General features: G+C 43.2%; 1 protein-coding gene across 2 annotated transcripts in view; it reads left to right on the forward strand.

Moving 5' to 3' along the window:
* Positions 1-14,456, forward strand: part of COA1 (cytochrome c oxidase assembly factor 1) — a 52,687-nt gene continuing 38,231 nt past the window's right edge. For both annotated transcript variants that reach the window (XM_082479279.1, XM_082479277.1), the window contains exon 1: positions 1-64. The gene's annotated coding sequence lies outside the window, so the exon portion shown is untranslated. The remainder of the gene's footprint in view (positions 65-14,456) is intronic.

Raw genomic sequence — 14,456 nt, forward strand, 5'->3', positions numbered from 1 at the left:
GCAGGCCGCGGCAATGGCGGCCCCCACGGCCCACGCGTGAGCCCTTCCGCCGACCGCCGCTGCCGTGAGTGGGGAGGGGCAGCCGAGCCCGGGGCGCGGTTAACGGCCGTTGGGGCGGGGCCCCGCCGCCCCCTCCCCACGGGCGGCGCGGGACCCGAGTGAGCTCCCCCTCCGCCCCCCACGTCCGTCCGTCCGTCCGTCCGCCCGCCGGCGGGCTGGGCGCCGCGCAAAATGGCGGCGGCGGCGCGGGAAGGGGCTGCGGGGCGGCCGGGAAGGGGGCGCGGGGGTGGGTGTGGAGCCGGGGAAGATCAGCCACGGCTGCGGCGGCTCTGGGAAGGGAACGTCAGGCGCTTACCAAGGCGGTGGGGGTGACAAGAGAGGCACTAACCGGGTGGCATCGCGGTGAGGGAAGCTGTGGAGCGAGGTGGCCGCGGGCCTGCCGAGGCAGGAGTCTTAGACCCGTAAGGGGATGAACGAGTTGCAGTAATTATACACGCATCATCTCGCAGCGCGACTACCAGGACCTTGTTAATGGCAATTGCACTTCGAATACGCCTCAGCCGCTTTTAGAAGCGGGACGTGAGGCACATTCATCTCGCAAGGTACAAAGTCTGGTACACGGAAAATATTCAAGCCGCTGTGAAGACCTGCTCCCCTAATGCCGGTTTCACCCGCTTAACTGTCATTTCCAGAGGTGGTGCTGCCCGAGGGAGTGCTGTGGGCTGCCGTGCAGGCAGAGGAGGCGTGGGGGGCCATGGCTTCCACCCCACGGCCAAGGGCAGGGAGGTGAACCATACCTCAGCCCAAGGCATGGTAAAGTGGGCACAGGCCCGCGGTACTCCACGCTGTGGGAAACCGGGTGGCGGAGGCACAGCTTAGCAGAAATTTGAAGAGATGGGGCAGGCATAAAGCGAGCCGACTTGCAGTAACTCGTCTGCATCGTACGAAAACTACAGCCAAGTTTGCTTCGTCATTTGGCACAACCTGAGAAGCGATCAAGTTGTCCTGAGCGTGTTTAATATTCTTTCTGACACCGTGAAGAAAAGGAATTGCTAGGTTTCTTTCTCTAAAAACTGAAACTTCCCAGGTTAGGATTACTCCTGTAACTAAACCAGACAAGGTTTTCCCCTGTGTCTTTTTATTGGTGAGGCTCGTACCTCCTGCCCCCCAGCCTCCTTGGTTTTGACTCAGTTACTTTCTACTGATTTACATGAACTCTTAAAGTGGGAGCATGTAGCGTGGGGTATGAGATTGCTTCTTTTGGAGGCAGTTTTTAATAAACTGAAGCGTTGAAACAAAAAATGAGCCTTTCCCCTTAGGCCCACCTCACAGGCTGGAGTAATAGCAGGCTGTGACAGCAAGATGGCCCTATTCCACTGCCCAGCTGTACATGGTGCTGTACCTCTTGTATCAGGTTTAGGGATCAGCTGGCTTTTTAAAAGTTGGTTTTCGAGTGCATCACGGCTTTCTGGACAGGGCATACACTGCAGCTGCACAGTCCTGCAGAAGGGAGGGAAAAGAGGCATAGGCACCCCTTCCAGAAGCAACTTACAGCTGTGCGTAAATGCAGTGTTAAACTGCACCTACTCTTGTTTTGACTCCAAGCTTTGACTCAAATTTGAGCAGTAAACTGATATTTCATATCGTGCAGTAGCCCATGTTGAGAGTTTTCAAATTTGAGTGGGGGTGTGGTAGGGAAAGATGTGTGCGTGTTGACAGATAACAAAATACTGCCTTTCTGGCAGCTTGGTGCCTAGAGATCATTTTGTCTTAGTTAAGACTTGACAAGAATTGCTGCCCTTACTATCTCAACATAATAATTTAAGATGTTGAAATACCAAAAATCAACCAAATTCCATTAAATACAAAGTGCAAAGAAAAGTTATCTTAAACAAGCAATGTAGCAATTTGAAAGTTGTTGCATTTATTCCCCCTGAGGAAGAAAGGCTTCTCATCAAGAGGGGGGTGAAGAGGTTAGTCAAACTTAACTTGTCATTTTTTTGTTAGATGTGCTTTAATTTAGGCTACTGTAAATTGAATGAAAAAACATGGAGAATGGAGATAAGGAGCTTTTGGGATTAAAAGAAAAAATAAAACCCAAACCCGTCATTACTATCTTACAGCTTTTTCTAAGTAGTACTTTGCTGTTGCAGTTCTGAAATTAATGGAGTGTGCATGGATTATTGCTGCATGTATTTTACTTCAAAGCTGGTTATTCCCCAGAAGTCAGAGGCTTTGCATATCTGTTAATACAGTACTTTCCAGGCCACTTTTCTAATACAAACTTCTGGGGTTTGACTCAGTGCCAGAGGAGCAAAATAACATCCTTACCTTTGCAGCTGTGACCACAACATAAAATCGAGCAGGAGGAAGAGCCGATGCTGGGGGTTGTTTTCACTACACTTCAGGCACCTTAAGTGTTGGAGCTCACACAAAGATACAGGCCCAAGTGTGCCTTCCCTAACAACATGGCTGTTAGGGTCCTTGACCTTTCTTTTATACCTGCAACACTTTAGCCAGCACAGGTGAATGCAACTCGTGTGTTAAGCAACATAGCTCTACAAGAGCATTGTTACTGCACAGCAGTTTCTCTTATTTGCCTGTACTACCTTACCTAGTCTGCAGCACAGCCCTTAGAGCAGCTCCAAGGATGATTTGGTGGTGACCCAACTTGTGGTGGTTCTGAGAATTAGGAGAGAGCTCTAGATGCAGATCTGAAGGCTGCATCAGCTCTAGCCTACTTTTGTGCAGACGCCTCACCATTTGTCCAACTCTCAACTGCGCAAGTGCCACAGAAACAGAAGTCAGCAACTGATGTGTGCAAACACTTGATCTTGAAATGCTTGCATATTCAAGCAAGGAGGAGGGAAAAGGGAAAAAGGGGACTTGGCTGGATTTTTCTATTTGTCTATAATGCTGTTAGTGACTCAGTCTATGGTTTTGAGCTGTGATTTTGCATAACTGCGGAGGCTACAGAAAAAGGCTGTATTGTTTCTCGGTTTCTGGAAGTAAGCAGCAGTTAGATGACCATAAAGCTAGTGTGGAAGCTAACCTCTTGAAAATGCAATCTTGCTTTTTTTTCTACTTAGCATATCATAAGGAATAGAAACTATTAGAGGGTGTACTTCTGAAAAGTTACCTGATAAACAAGAAAACTTGCAATTTTACTAACACTGTTCCAGTTGTCATTTCAGCTTTGCTTCTTAGTCTTTTCCCTGTTGTGAGCAACTTGAAAAACATCACCAGCTATTTATACTGACATTTACTTTTAAGCATGTTTCAGGGGTGCTTTCTGATATGAGAGTCTCTTTAGTTAAGTGAAAGAATACTTTCATCTGGTGGAGTGGCAGTGGTGTTTTGTTTGTTTAAAAACTGCACAGCAGTAATAACAGTTATATATAAACCCCCCTCTTCCCCCAAGGCAGGGTAATTTTCTTTTCATGGTGTTTACCTATTTTCATTAAGTGATTGCACAGCCTACCACCAGCTAAAATACATAGTCCCTGTTTCCAAAGCTGTCTCAGGGTACTTTGTATATCCTCAGTACATAGTGGATAATTTGGCAGGTTTTGCCCCTTCCCTGCCTTTCTCACCTCTCCCTACACCCAATAAAAAGTCATTCCTGCTATTAATTTGATCAGTACAATAAACACTAAGCCCAATTACCCATTACCTAAAAATGTATTCTGCCATCATGTTATTAGACCTCTCATAGATCAAACTGGAGGCACGTGAACAGGGAATGTTTTCCTTTTTCATATCTGTAGCTGTATCTGCTTTGAAGAATGGCTTTGTAAGCTTCTCCCATTAACTAACAAAGAGATAGAAATCTTCCACATCCCTGTATGCCTTCTCCAGATGCGGATTAACTGCATTAATGGCAGCAGTAATCTCCCAGTCTGTCTGGCAGGTGTTGATCTGTGCTCCAGCACTAGTGTAGATGCTCACTTTGATGATGTTAAATGAGTTAGAGCTAAGAGTGGGCTTTTGAAGCAGATTGCCTCTATGTACAACACTTTGACTTGAATTTGAAGTTTCCAGGTGGACCACCAGAGGCTGCACCACAGGAGAATGCTCCATACCCTCCACAACTCATAGGTGGGAAAGTCCACGAGAGCAGTCAGGAGCTAATCTAAATAAACTACACACACAAAACCCACATAGTGGGAACACAGCCCTCAGCATCAGGTGTTTTGATTTACAGACCTGTACTTATTCCTGATGTAGATATAGTGAGCAGTAGTTACAAGAGAGATCAGTCTAGCATTAAAATAATCAGAAATTGATGTATTGAACTCGCCCAGAAGGAAGACCCATAAGGAATGGGAACATCGATTGGGAAGTTTGATCCAACAGAAGCCTAACAGAGTCCCAGAGACCGCAAACCAGTGCTCTCCAGTCTTTTAGCACTCTACAGGAATCTCTACAACTGGTTGTATGGTGTTGATGAACACCACAAATTGAAGGTGTAAACACAGGGAGGTACACCAAGATCTGGACTGCTTGAAAAGATACACTCATCTGAACAAGATTCATTTTCATGTAACATGCAAAATCATTCACCTGATGCATGTAGGGTACTTAGGAGGTAGGAGAAAATAAGAAGATACTCAGAATGCAGAGACATTTGTAGGTACAGGGTGACTAGACTGCCTAACAAGAGTTCACTTCCACAGGTTGTAGGTAGAAGGAACACAAGTCTTGCCAGAGACACAAATTAACAGTAAAACAGGGATTTGTGTGTCCTGTTCATGGCATAAGAGAACCATGAAAGTAGTGTAAACATTAAAACCAGGCATAGAAGCGTAAGTTAAAAGATTAGAGAACTGGAAGAACCTACTCTGGAAAGCATGCTAGGTAAGAGTGATTAGGCTTGATTGGATGTGCTTAGAGGCAATTCAGCTGCTCTCCATATAGGTGTTTTTTTTTTTAAAGATTTGTGCTGGGCTGCTCTTCAGATGACTGGGGAAAAAACTCAGTAGAAGACAGCCAGAGCTAGCCAGGTAAAAAGTTAGGGGTAATGTAGATGGACACACAGCAAGGAGAACAAGCCATGAAATACCTTATTTAGCAGCACTGTGGTTTTTCTGAAGCCTTAAAATGAGGAGCAGTATTGTCTTAAAAAGTCCTTCAGGTCTTGTCATCTCAATGCAGAGGTCACTAAGGGTCTTCGACTTATATATGCACATACTCTGATTTCCTGTATCATTTTCTTCTGGCCCCTCCACAAAATTAGAGCTCTCCAAAACACATAGTAAGCATCTTTTCAGTGGCCTTCCCTGAAAGCAGCCTCACCAAGCAGAAGACAATATTTTTCCTCTGTGCTGCTGGCCCATATTATCGCCAGCCATAGCAAAAGGCAGACTCCAGAGAAACATTTGCCATGTTTGATGGGCCTGGTTGTCCCGTAAGTATGTTATTAATGAATATTCAGAGGAAGGAGACACAGCCTATATGGCTAAACAACTGACATGGCACTGTTTTCAATTAATTAAAGTATCAGGCATTGAACTGGTAGTCAACAAAAGCTTTAGGCTTGAATGTTTTGCCTTGACCCCTTACGGTCATTTCTCCGTGGGATTCAGAGAGCTGCAACATGATTTAAGTCATATGCCAACCCATTCTGACTACTAAATTTAGGTGGAAGAATGATGTTGCTTATTCCACTAGGACTGGAAAGCAACTGTAAGTGCTTGGAGCTACAGCATGAGCTGCTGCAAGAAGTTTATGAAAATCCTCTTTTAAATAGAAAGCAGAGAACTGCATATGAGATATTAGAGCTGCAGCTATCTAAGGTAATCCTGGCATCCAGGAACATTTCCTTGGGTTTTACTGGATATGTACATTTGTGGACGTAGCTGTACAAGCACTGAAAGAGAAAATTGAAAGCCTACGTGCTTCAGAGCCTTCAGTACAGTTAGAAAGATACAGCATACTAGCACAAGTGAAGAAGGAAAGTTGCTATGTGTAACTTTATCATTACATGTCGTCTAGGCAATTGCGTAGGCACAAAGCTGCTTTAGAAGTGCTGGTTTGCTGTAGTACAACATTTCTACATGTAGCATAGTTGGAAAGCCTACCTTAAGAGATGGTTTACAATAAATAGTACCTCTAAGATTCCTGGTGCTGTATAGGAGTACATTAGTAGATACTCAGTAGAAGCCATCTCATACCACTTCGAAAAAGGCAAGTAATAGCTTACCAAGTGCACCATATAGACCAAATAACAGGCTTCAATCCTTTTAAAAAAATAAAAAGAAATCAAAACTTATATCCTAGCACACTTTCACTTAGTTTCCTACCTAAAGTACCTGTAGACTCTTGCTGTAAAATGGCTCCTCTTAATACTAGAAGCTCCCAGATACCTTCTCTCAAATGCTGATGTCTGTCACCTGCTACTCTTCATAGCCTTTATCCTTCAAGCCTCCCAGGTGCAAAACTTCCAGTTGAGAAATGTGCTCCTTAATTCTGCCTTACCCAGAAGTGCTAAGGAGCATGTTTCTCTCAATCTTTATTCTGCTAGGTATGGAGGACTAATTAAAAAAAAAAAAAAAGTTGTCTGAATTTCTGTTACTTCCTTTTTTTCCCAGTCAGAAATTAATTACAAATTCCACAGGCTTCTGAATAAACGAATTGCACTCCAGGGGTGTATATGAGTTACAACCGCTGTTAAACACATGGTGTTTTCTTCCCATCTTTATTACAAAATCTACACTCATCTCCACACTACTTCCATTTAATTGGAGTTTTGTCACCAACTTAAATAGGTAGCTCAGGTCCAAATTCATTAACAGAATGGAAAGATTTACTCCAAATGTGGGATGTAGTAGAAAGATGATGAGAAGCTGAGCAGTTGCTTTTACACAGTGAGCATGCCCTAACTTGATGAAGTTATTTCCTGAACCTAAACTGTAAACAAGCAACCGTGCAAAGTTGAAAACCTGCGTATGCGATGCTGGATGCACCTCTTGGAAATTATGAAAAAAGCGAACAATCTTTACCTCACTGAAGTTGGTGAAACATTTTCCGTGTCCTTGACTGGAGCCAGGATTTTGCTGTAGGCGCTTACCCTCTTACTTTGCAGGAGTTAATGCACACTGCACAGTAAATTCCTCTGAAGACTCTTTTAGCTCCTCTCCTACCCAGTTCTCCTTTTTCCTTTAGGATAACTGAGTTTTAAAAGCTTTCCTAAACCATCTCCATTCCCCTTTTAAAATGAGAAACTGAATAAATATCCTTCCAGCATTCTGCTTGAGCAACACCAGTGGCAGCACTTTTACACTGTATTAGTCATAATGCACACTAGTATGATGTCTTCCATCAGAATTTCAAAGCACTTAACAAATATTAATTAAGTATTGCGTCTCTGTGAGGTATGTACGTAATTAATTTTATAAGCCAATACCATATAAAGGAGAGAGAAGGGTGGATTCTCACATTAGTGCATAGCCTCTTTTTCGTTTACAGTTATTTTCTTCACGGGCGTCTAGACCTGAAGTAAGTTCCTTATGTAGCTTTTGTAATGGCCACAGTAACAGGAACATTTGTGAAGCTGAACTGCAAGACACTTCTCATATTTGCCTTATGTGAAAGCATGTCCTCTCAAATTCGTTGTAAAATGGAGTTATGGTAAATCAAGTCGGTAGAGAAGACAGGTGACGAAGTTAAGATTTGAGCTCCAGTCCTGCCTTCAGTTCATCAGAACAGGAGTTCCTAAACTGCTGTTCTGTGTTTGCTTTTCTACAGGTAGTGAAGGACTTTTGGGATGTTGCAGTCTTCCTTTTCCCAGACACATTTACTCTTTTCGCCTGGAAATCACATTTAGGCAGATTTTTTGAGGACTTCATAAATTTGTCTGAGCTTTCCGGATGTCTGGTAGCTGTAGGGAGCAGGCACTTCTCAACTAGTTGCTGCATGTCTGGAAACTCTGGACATTAGCACTGTGAGCATGCATTGCAGTTAGAGAACATGAAGCAGCCTAGCAGGAGCAGCTCTGTGTGTGGGCTATGCTGTCCAGCCATGCAGGGTAAGTGCAAAACTCTTCAGAAACAGCAGACTTAATGTAGACATATTTATTGTGCTTTCGACTAAGACTCTGTGCAGTCAGCCCCATGCTTTCATGGGGGAACTATGCAGTTATTTGCGTATTCATTATACATCCCCTGGCTCCTGGGTGTGCTGCAGCTGCTGCGTATACACATTCTTTTTTTCTACCCATGAAATCCTCTGCAGACGTATGGGATTCCTACCCCTCTAGTTTTCATCCTTGCATCCACACTCCTCCAAAGCAAAAATGATGAGGACCCATACTGATTCCCTTTGATTCCCCCTTCCCTTCTAATGACAAGTCCTTGCACTAAGACAGTGCTTCCATGAGACACTTGGAGACAATTTCACAGTTTGCTACTGCCAGAAGAGAGAGGTGGCAGTCCCCATTCCTTTCCCCTCCCAGCAGTCCTTGCTCTTGATCATCCTGCTGCTTACCTTGCGCTGGTTCTGGCATGTGTTGGATCCCTCCATTAGCCACTGTGACCTCTTAGCCTGGAAGCAAACTAGCAGAAAGGTGGACAGCTTTCTCTGGAATAGCGAGTTAAATCAGCTGACTAAATGACAGATATAAGGTAAAGGATCAGAGGAGTACCTGAGCTGCTGCAAGTGCAGCCAGGAGGCTGGGAAAGAGCTTGAGAGGCTTGACGTTGCACTTTTGCAACACTGACTTGTTAGATCAGCTTAGCTGCCTGTGAAGCAGTAGTTTGATTTCTTTCTTTTACAGAACAGAGGCCCTGATCTGTCTCTTTTTCTCTCTCCCTTGCCATTTATGGCTATGTCATTCAATATGGGGAAATTTGGGTGGACCACCATATGAGAGTCATATTTTTGGAAGGGTTATCATGGATTTTCTACATCATGATCTTACAGGCAATTGCATATAAACTTTCTTTAATATGCTTCTGTGGCCTCAAACCAGTTGGGTTATTTATTTTTCCCCAGCTGTACATATGTTAGAGGCTAAAAGCATTGCTATCATCATGTTTAGGTACCACTATGCTTTTTAAGCATGCTTATTCTGATTCTAAGGTATCCTCAAAAAAAGCTTTGACTCCCTTGTCTTGCTCCCTTGAACTAGATTTTAAAGCTAAATACAGCTCCCATATTGCATGGAAACTGCTTTGAAATTAAACAGAAATTTGAGAAGCTTCTGATGGCTGCCTCTGAAAGTGTCAAGCACATGAGATCTTCCCAACCTACTGGAAAATTAATAAATAATAATAAAAAAAATCATCAGTTTTTTTCCCTACTGCATAACATCCAGCTAGATTTGAGCTGGAAGAGCAGAAAATCAAAATGTGATGAAATTCTGATTATTCCTTTGGTATTGTTTGAGAAATGAGGGAAGACTTCAGTGCATTAATAAAGCAATTTAGGCGGCCGTCTGCCACCATGGTGGAGCGCAGAAGATCAAAAGGACATTCTCATCTGCTTGACACACACACCCACTGTTCATTCATTAATGACATACTTTTAGCGTAGGTTATAACTGTACACATCATACAACAAAGCAGTGCCATGAAGTGCCCTGTCCGTGGGGAACAGAGCGAGCAGGGGAAAAAAAAAAAGTTTGGTTGATTAAAGCATTCTCAGCGGCTGAGAACATCACTAACTCTAACACGGTTTGCTGTGAACTTTGAAAGGGTGGGAAGTGTAAGCGTGCACCACCATCTTCGTTTGATTGTATTGTTCAGAATGAATCCCCCCACTGATAAAATAATTCCTGATAAAACATGTAGCTTTCAGAAGTTGTGCACTCAAAGCATATGCAGTGTGTGTGTGTTGGAAGTATCGGTGCTCTGTAAAATATGCACAGATTAGCGGTTTGGGACTGCCCATCTGTTTTGGTGACAGAAAGGGAAGGTCTAAGTGTGTGTATTTTAAAGCAAATATGATCCGTTTCAGGTTCTGAAGAAGAAAGAGGGTCCATCCTTTCCTGACAGAGGAAGGAGACAAAACGCATTATGTTTGTCCTGATATTCCATAGGGGTCTCTCTAAAGAGCTAAACTTAAACTGGAAAGCAGAAAGCATTTGCTTATTGGTTTTGCATTTTTAGAAAATAAATTTCCTCACCTCCAGTTTAGGAAAGTCCCAGTTGTAATAAGGCTAACTGGGCAGATTCCAGATCAAATTTGTTCCTGGCGTGGTGGCGTTGACTTAGTGGCAGTGCACCAGAAACGAGCCTGGCCGTTTCTCTCTGTGAAAGCGAAAGTGTTAGCCGGTTGTTTCAGAAGCACGCGGAGTAATATGCCTTTGGATTGTACACAGCTAATCCTCTTTATACTTTGCTGACTATAACCTGCTTAGTCTTACATGAAATGTATTCGCCGTCTTTTCGTGAGCCTGATCCAAAGCCTGTTGAAGTCAGTGGAAAGAGTCCAGATTTTTTTCAGTAGTTCTGGAGCCGACTCTAAATGAACAGCTGGTCTAGCACTGAGTCTTCTAGTTGAAATACAAGGAAAATAAGCAGCTCCCAACTTCATTGGACTCAGTGCTGTATTAAAGATATAAATGAAAGTAATGTGAAACTTGTAAAACCAGACTGGACAAAACACTCTGAAACATGCTGCAGGGAGCAGTCTAGTGCTAGCAGGGGAATAAGTTAGCTGTTTAATGATTTCTTTTCCATAGCTTTTACTTTTCCACATATTCTGTAATGTAACAGTACTTTTTTTTTTTTTCCTTAGGCAAATAGCTGCCAGACAGCAGCACTGGAATGAGAACATATGTAGTGTTTGCTTTTATCTTACATTACAAAAGAAGCATGAATACCTTGTGTTATTCCAAGTATAAAATTACAGGTGTCAAATCATTTGGTGCTTTAAGTGCTGTGCCAGAAAAGTAATCCAGTAAAAATAGCTATGTCCTGTCAAAGCTGAGCAGTTAGTACTGTTATTACAGTTCCTTACTTGCATGGTTCCAGCAGCATAAGATGGCACAAAACAAGTGTAAGAGACCAGCGAGAAACTTGCCTGGAATTGCCCAGAGCATAGAAAGACAGGAGGATCAAAACCAGATAAACCTCAGGGCCCAAAGTGAGGATCTGCCTGGTTTGCATTACAGTTGATTTGAACTTTAAAAATCTGTTAAACAAAAGCTGCTTAACAACTTAAGGTGTGATTCTTATCCAGAGATCGTAAGAAGAATTAAAGCAAAGGGTGATTTCTGCTTGGTTCTGTATAAGTATGCAGTTGACCCTCTGTCCTAACGAGTGTACCATTTAAAAACTAGAAGAATATTTAGCTGGAAAGGTGAAATAATTTTTTCATTTCCATGTTACAGATGAAAGTGCAAAACAGGGATTAAGATGGCTTGGCTGGGTTAGACGGTCAGTGGCTGCGTTGCCTGTGGCAGAGAACCCCTAGCTGCTGTCAAGCGCCTTACAAGCAAGCCAGCCTTTTACCGAGCTGAGTAAGCCTTGAGGAAGAAGCTTGCCGTGGACCTGAACTAAAGCAGGAGGTATGAGAACAGGACATAGCAGAGCACAGCACAGGTTTTTGGTATGTGAATTTCTCCTCTATTGAGGAGCCACACAAAGTTTGTGTGGGTTAGCCTCCCACTCTTGGAAATTAAGTTAATGCTTTTATTATCCATTCCACAAAAGCTGGGTCTGAAGAAAATCTGTTTAGTAGATTGTTTCCCTAAAGGGGGCAGAAGACTCACTGCATTTAATACTTTTTCCAGGCCTCCAGAACTGCAGTGAAACCAGGGCAGAGATAGCCTGGTTTGCTAAATTGGGCACACGCTGCTTCTGTCAATATAGATGTTAAGAAGCTTATTAAAAGGCATAGCAGCTGACAAGTGAATCTTTAATCCCTGTCAAATCCCTTAAATTTATGATCAGTGTAAAGCAGTGCATGTAAAAAAGAAACTTTTACTCGTTGATTCATGTGTGTTTCCTGATGAGATGTATTTACTTGCATGGTGATAATCAGAACACATTTTACTTGTAATTTTCAGGATGAATTTTGGCTGCCTTGAAAAACACTCCCGAAAAGCCAGGTCTCTTCCCCTGCTTCTTGAAAACCACGGGAGTCATATTCATTGTGCACACTGGTATTTTAAGTAAGTGGCACACCCCAGTGTGGCAGACTACACAGTATGCCACTGAACAGCAGGCCAAATCCTGACGCTGAGAGGCTGCAGTTGTATTGAAAGGTCAGAAACCACAAGGGCATGTAGTACACCAAAGCTTGCCTGTCCTGATGGAGATACGAGTAAGGGGTTAACAGTCACATGCGTCAGTTTACAGAAAAACTTGATTTGGTTGCTCTTTTTTTCTTTGCGAACCTCATGCTCACACTGAATGTAAATATCTCATGCTGCAATAAGTAAGTCCAATTTAGGTTCCTTTTTCATACAAGTTTCATTCCTATTAATCTGTGAAAAACTCTGTACCAAAATACAGAACCAGCTACGAAGGATAAATTGGGGTTTTTTTTTGAGTTCTGAAAAAAAGAACACTGCCGTACCTCTGTCAGTCAGTAGATCAAAGGATGCATCTAGTGTACCTCGGTATGCTGTAACGTGAGCTATTTGTTCAGTAGTTAGCTCTAGTTAACTAACATGACTATTCATTCTAAAATAAGCACTCTGGCAGTGATTGCTCCCAGGCAAATACTTGTTCTGCTACAGTTCTTTCTCAGCTCAGCTGCCTCTGATCCCCTTTGCAAGTGCCGAAGTTGTTAGCCTTTGTAGTCATGAGAGTTAATTACCACTCATGTTGTTCACTTCTCTGCAGGGCCAAAAGCTTTTATGTCCTTTACATGGTTCGGGAGTGGAAAGACTAGCCTTCGTTAAGGGACTGTTTCTTATGCAATATGTGATTAATAGTTGCCAAGAAATGGTCTGCCACATGCGTACTGGAAGGTTGGTGGCTGTGCAGCTGCACTGCTAATTGCATAGCTGGACAGGCTGAGCGCGGTGCATCTGACAGTGGAGATAGGCTCCAGGGCCCAGCAGGAGATCGAGGTTAGGTAAACTGGGCCACCTGGGAAGTGGTGGCTAGATGTGGCATCTGGGGACAGATGGGATGGATCTGCTGGAGATGGAGGCTGGACAGTTACTCCTATGTGGAGAGAACAGCTACTAGCCGTGATACAGGGCAGTAAGTAAAGAGCAGAGGAAGAAGTTAATAGCAGGCTAAAGCAATACGTGTAGCAACCAGCTGTGCTCAGCATGGCCCTTTACTATTGGGCTGGACTCCCTTAGCTTTGGGAGTGGTTGTGTTAGTAGGAGAGGAGCATTATTGTTTAGCTTTCATATCAGTCCAAGAAAACTAGGTTGATCTCCCAGCCCAAAAGCGTTGTCCCCACCAAAGCGGATATTCAAACACAGTGCTCTTTAGAGGTTGTCGCCTGCAGTAGCAGGAAGCTCGGCAGAGACCACATACTTCTACCATCTCTAATCTCTGAGGTTTTTTACTTGAATTATGTTTTTCTTTTTCAGCCAAATAAACACAGCAGAAAGACTTTCGCTGTGTGCTAAGATATTCTCAAGTGCTCTTGTTTCCAAGGGTGACTTTACTGGGAGCAGCGATGCAGTCTCAGAACAGAGTTCTTACGTGTCCCAGTTACAGATTTACTTCCCATGGTGCTGACAGCTTGATTTGTGAAAGAAAAAAGGACAAAATAGCAAAACAAAACTCAACCCACAGCCCATGCGAGAGAAAAACACAGGCTTGCTGTGCTACAGAGGAAGTGTCAAACACAAACATTGCAAGGAGGAAAGCTTCTAGTCTTCATGTACATGATAAAAATCCTTTTACAAGAATAAGTCACATAACTAACTATTTTTAAAGTTTCCTGTTTAATACCTGTGGGATAAGTCTGTGCAGCTAGCTGGAGGCCAATTTTAACCTTGGACCATTGAAATCTATTGACCTGTGGTTTGGTACAGAGCTGGCCATTGTTTTTTTTCCTGCTTTGAAAGAAGGGATATCTGGGAAACCTCTAGCACACCCTCCCCCCCCCCCCAAAAAAAAAAATCACATGACTTACTCTGCTCTAGACCCGTTTTACATAGCTGCCTAGTTTTGCAAAGTAGCCAGATATTGAAAATGTTGCTTAATTAAGCAGATGTCAGACTTAGAAACTCACCGTGATGCTTTAATACTGAATCTGTTAGATACTAAGAGGACATTAAGTGCACGTGTAATTCCAGAGCTGTTTCACTCTGGTTTGAGACTAAGCAGCAGCTGTGGAAAGAGAAGGCTGAACTAGGGTGTTCTGCTGTTGAACAATTTTATTTCTAAAGCAAAGTCTCATGGCAATGCACTGCAGGGCTCATGATTCATAAGGCAGGTTGAGTGCTGAAGGGAGCTGTGTCTTGGTTTGCGGCTTATAAAAACAGGAGTTTGTTAATAAATGCGTTCTTCAGAATTACAGCTCAGCGCATTCTTAAAAGT

The sequence above is a fragment of the Vanellus vanellus genome (assembly GCF_965231255.1).
Source record: "Vanellus vanellus genome assembly, chromosome: 2".
NCBI lineage: Eukaryota > Metazoa > Chordata > Aves > Charadriiformes > Charadriidae > Vanellus > Vanellus vanellus.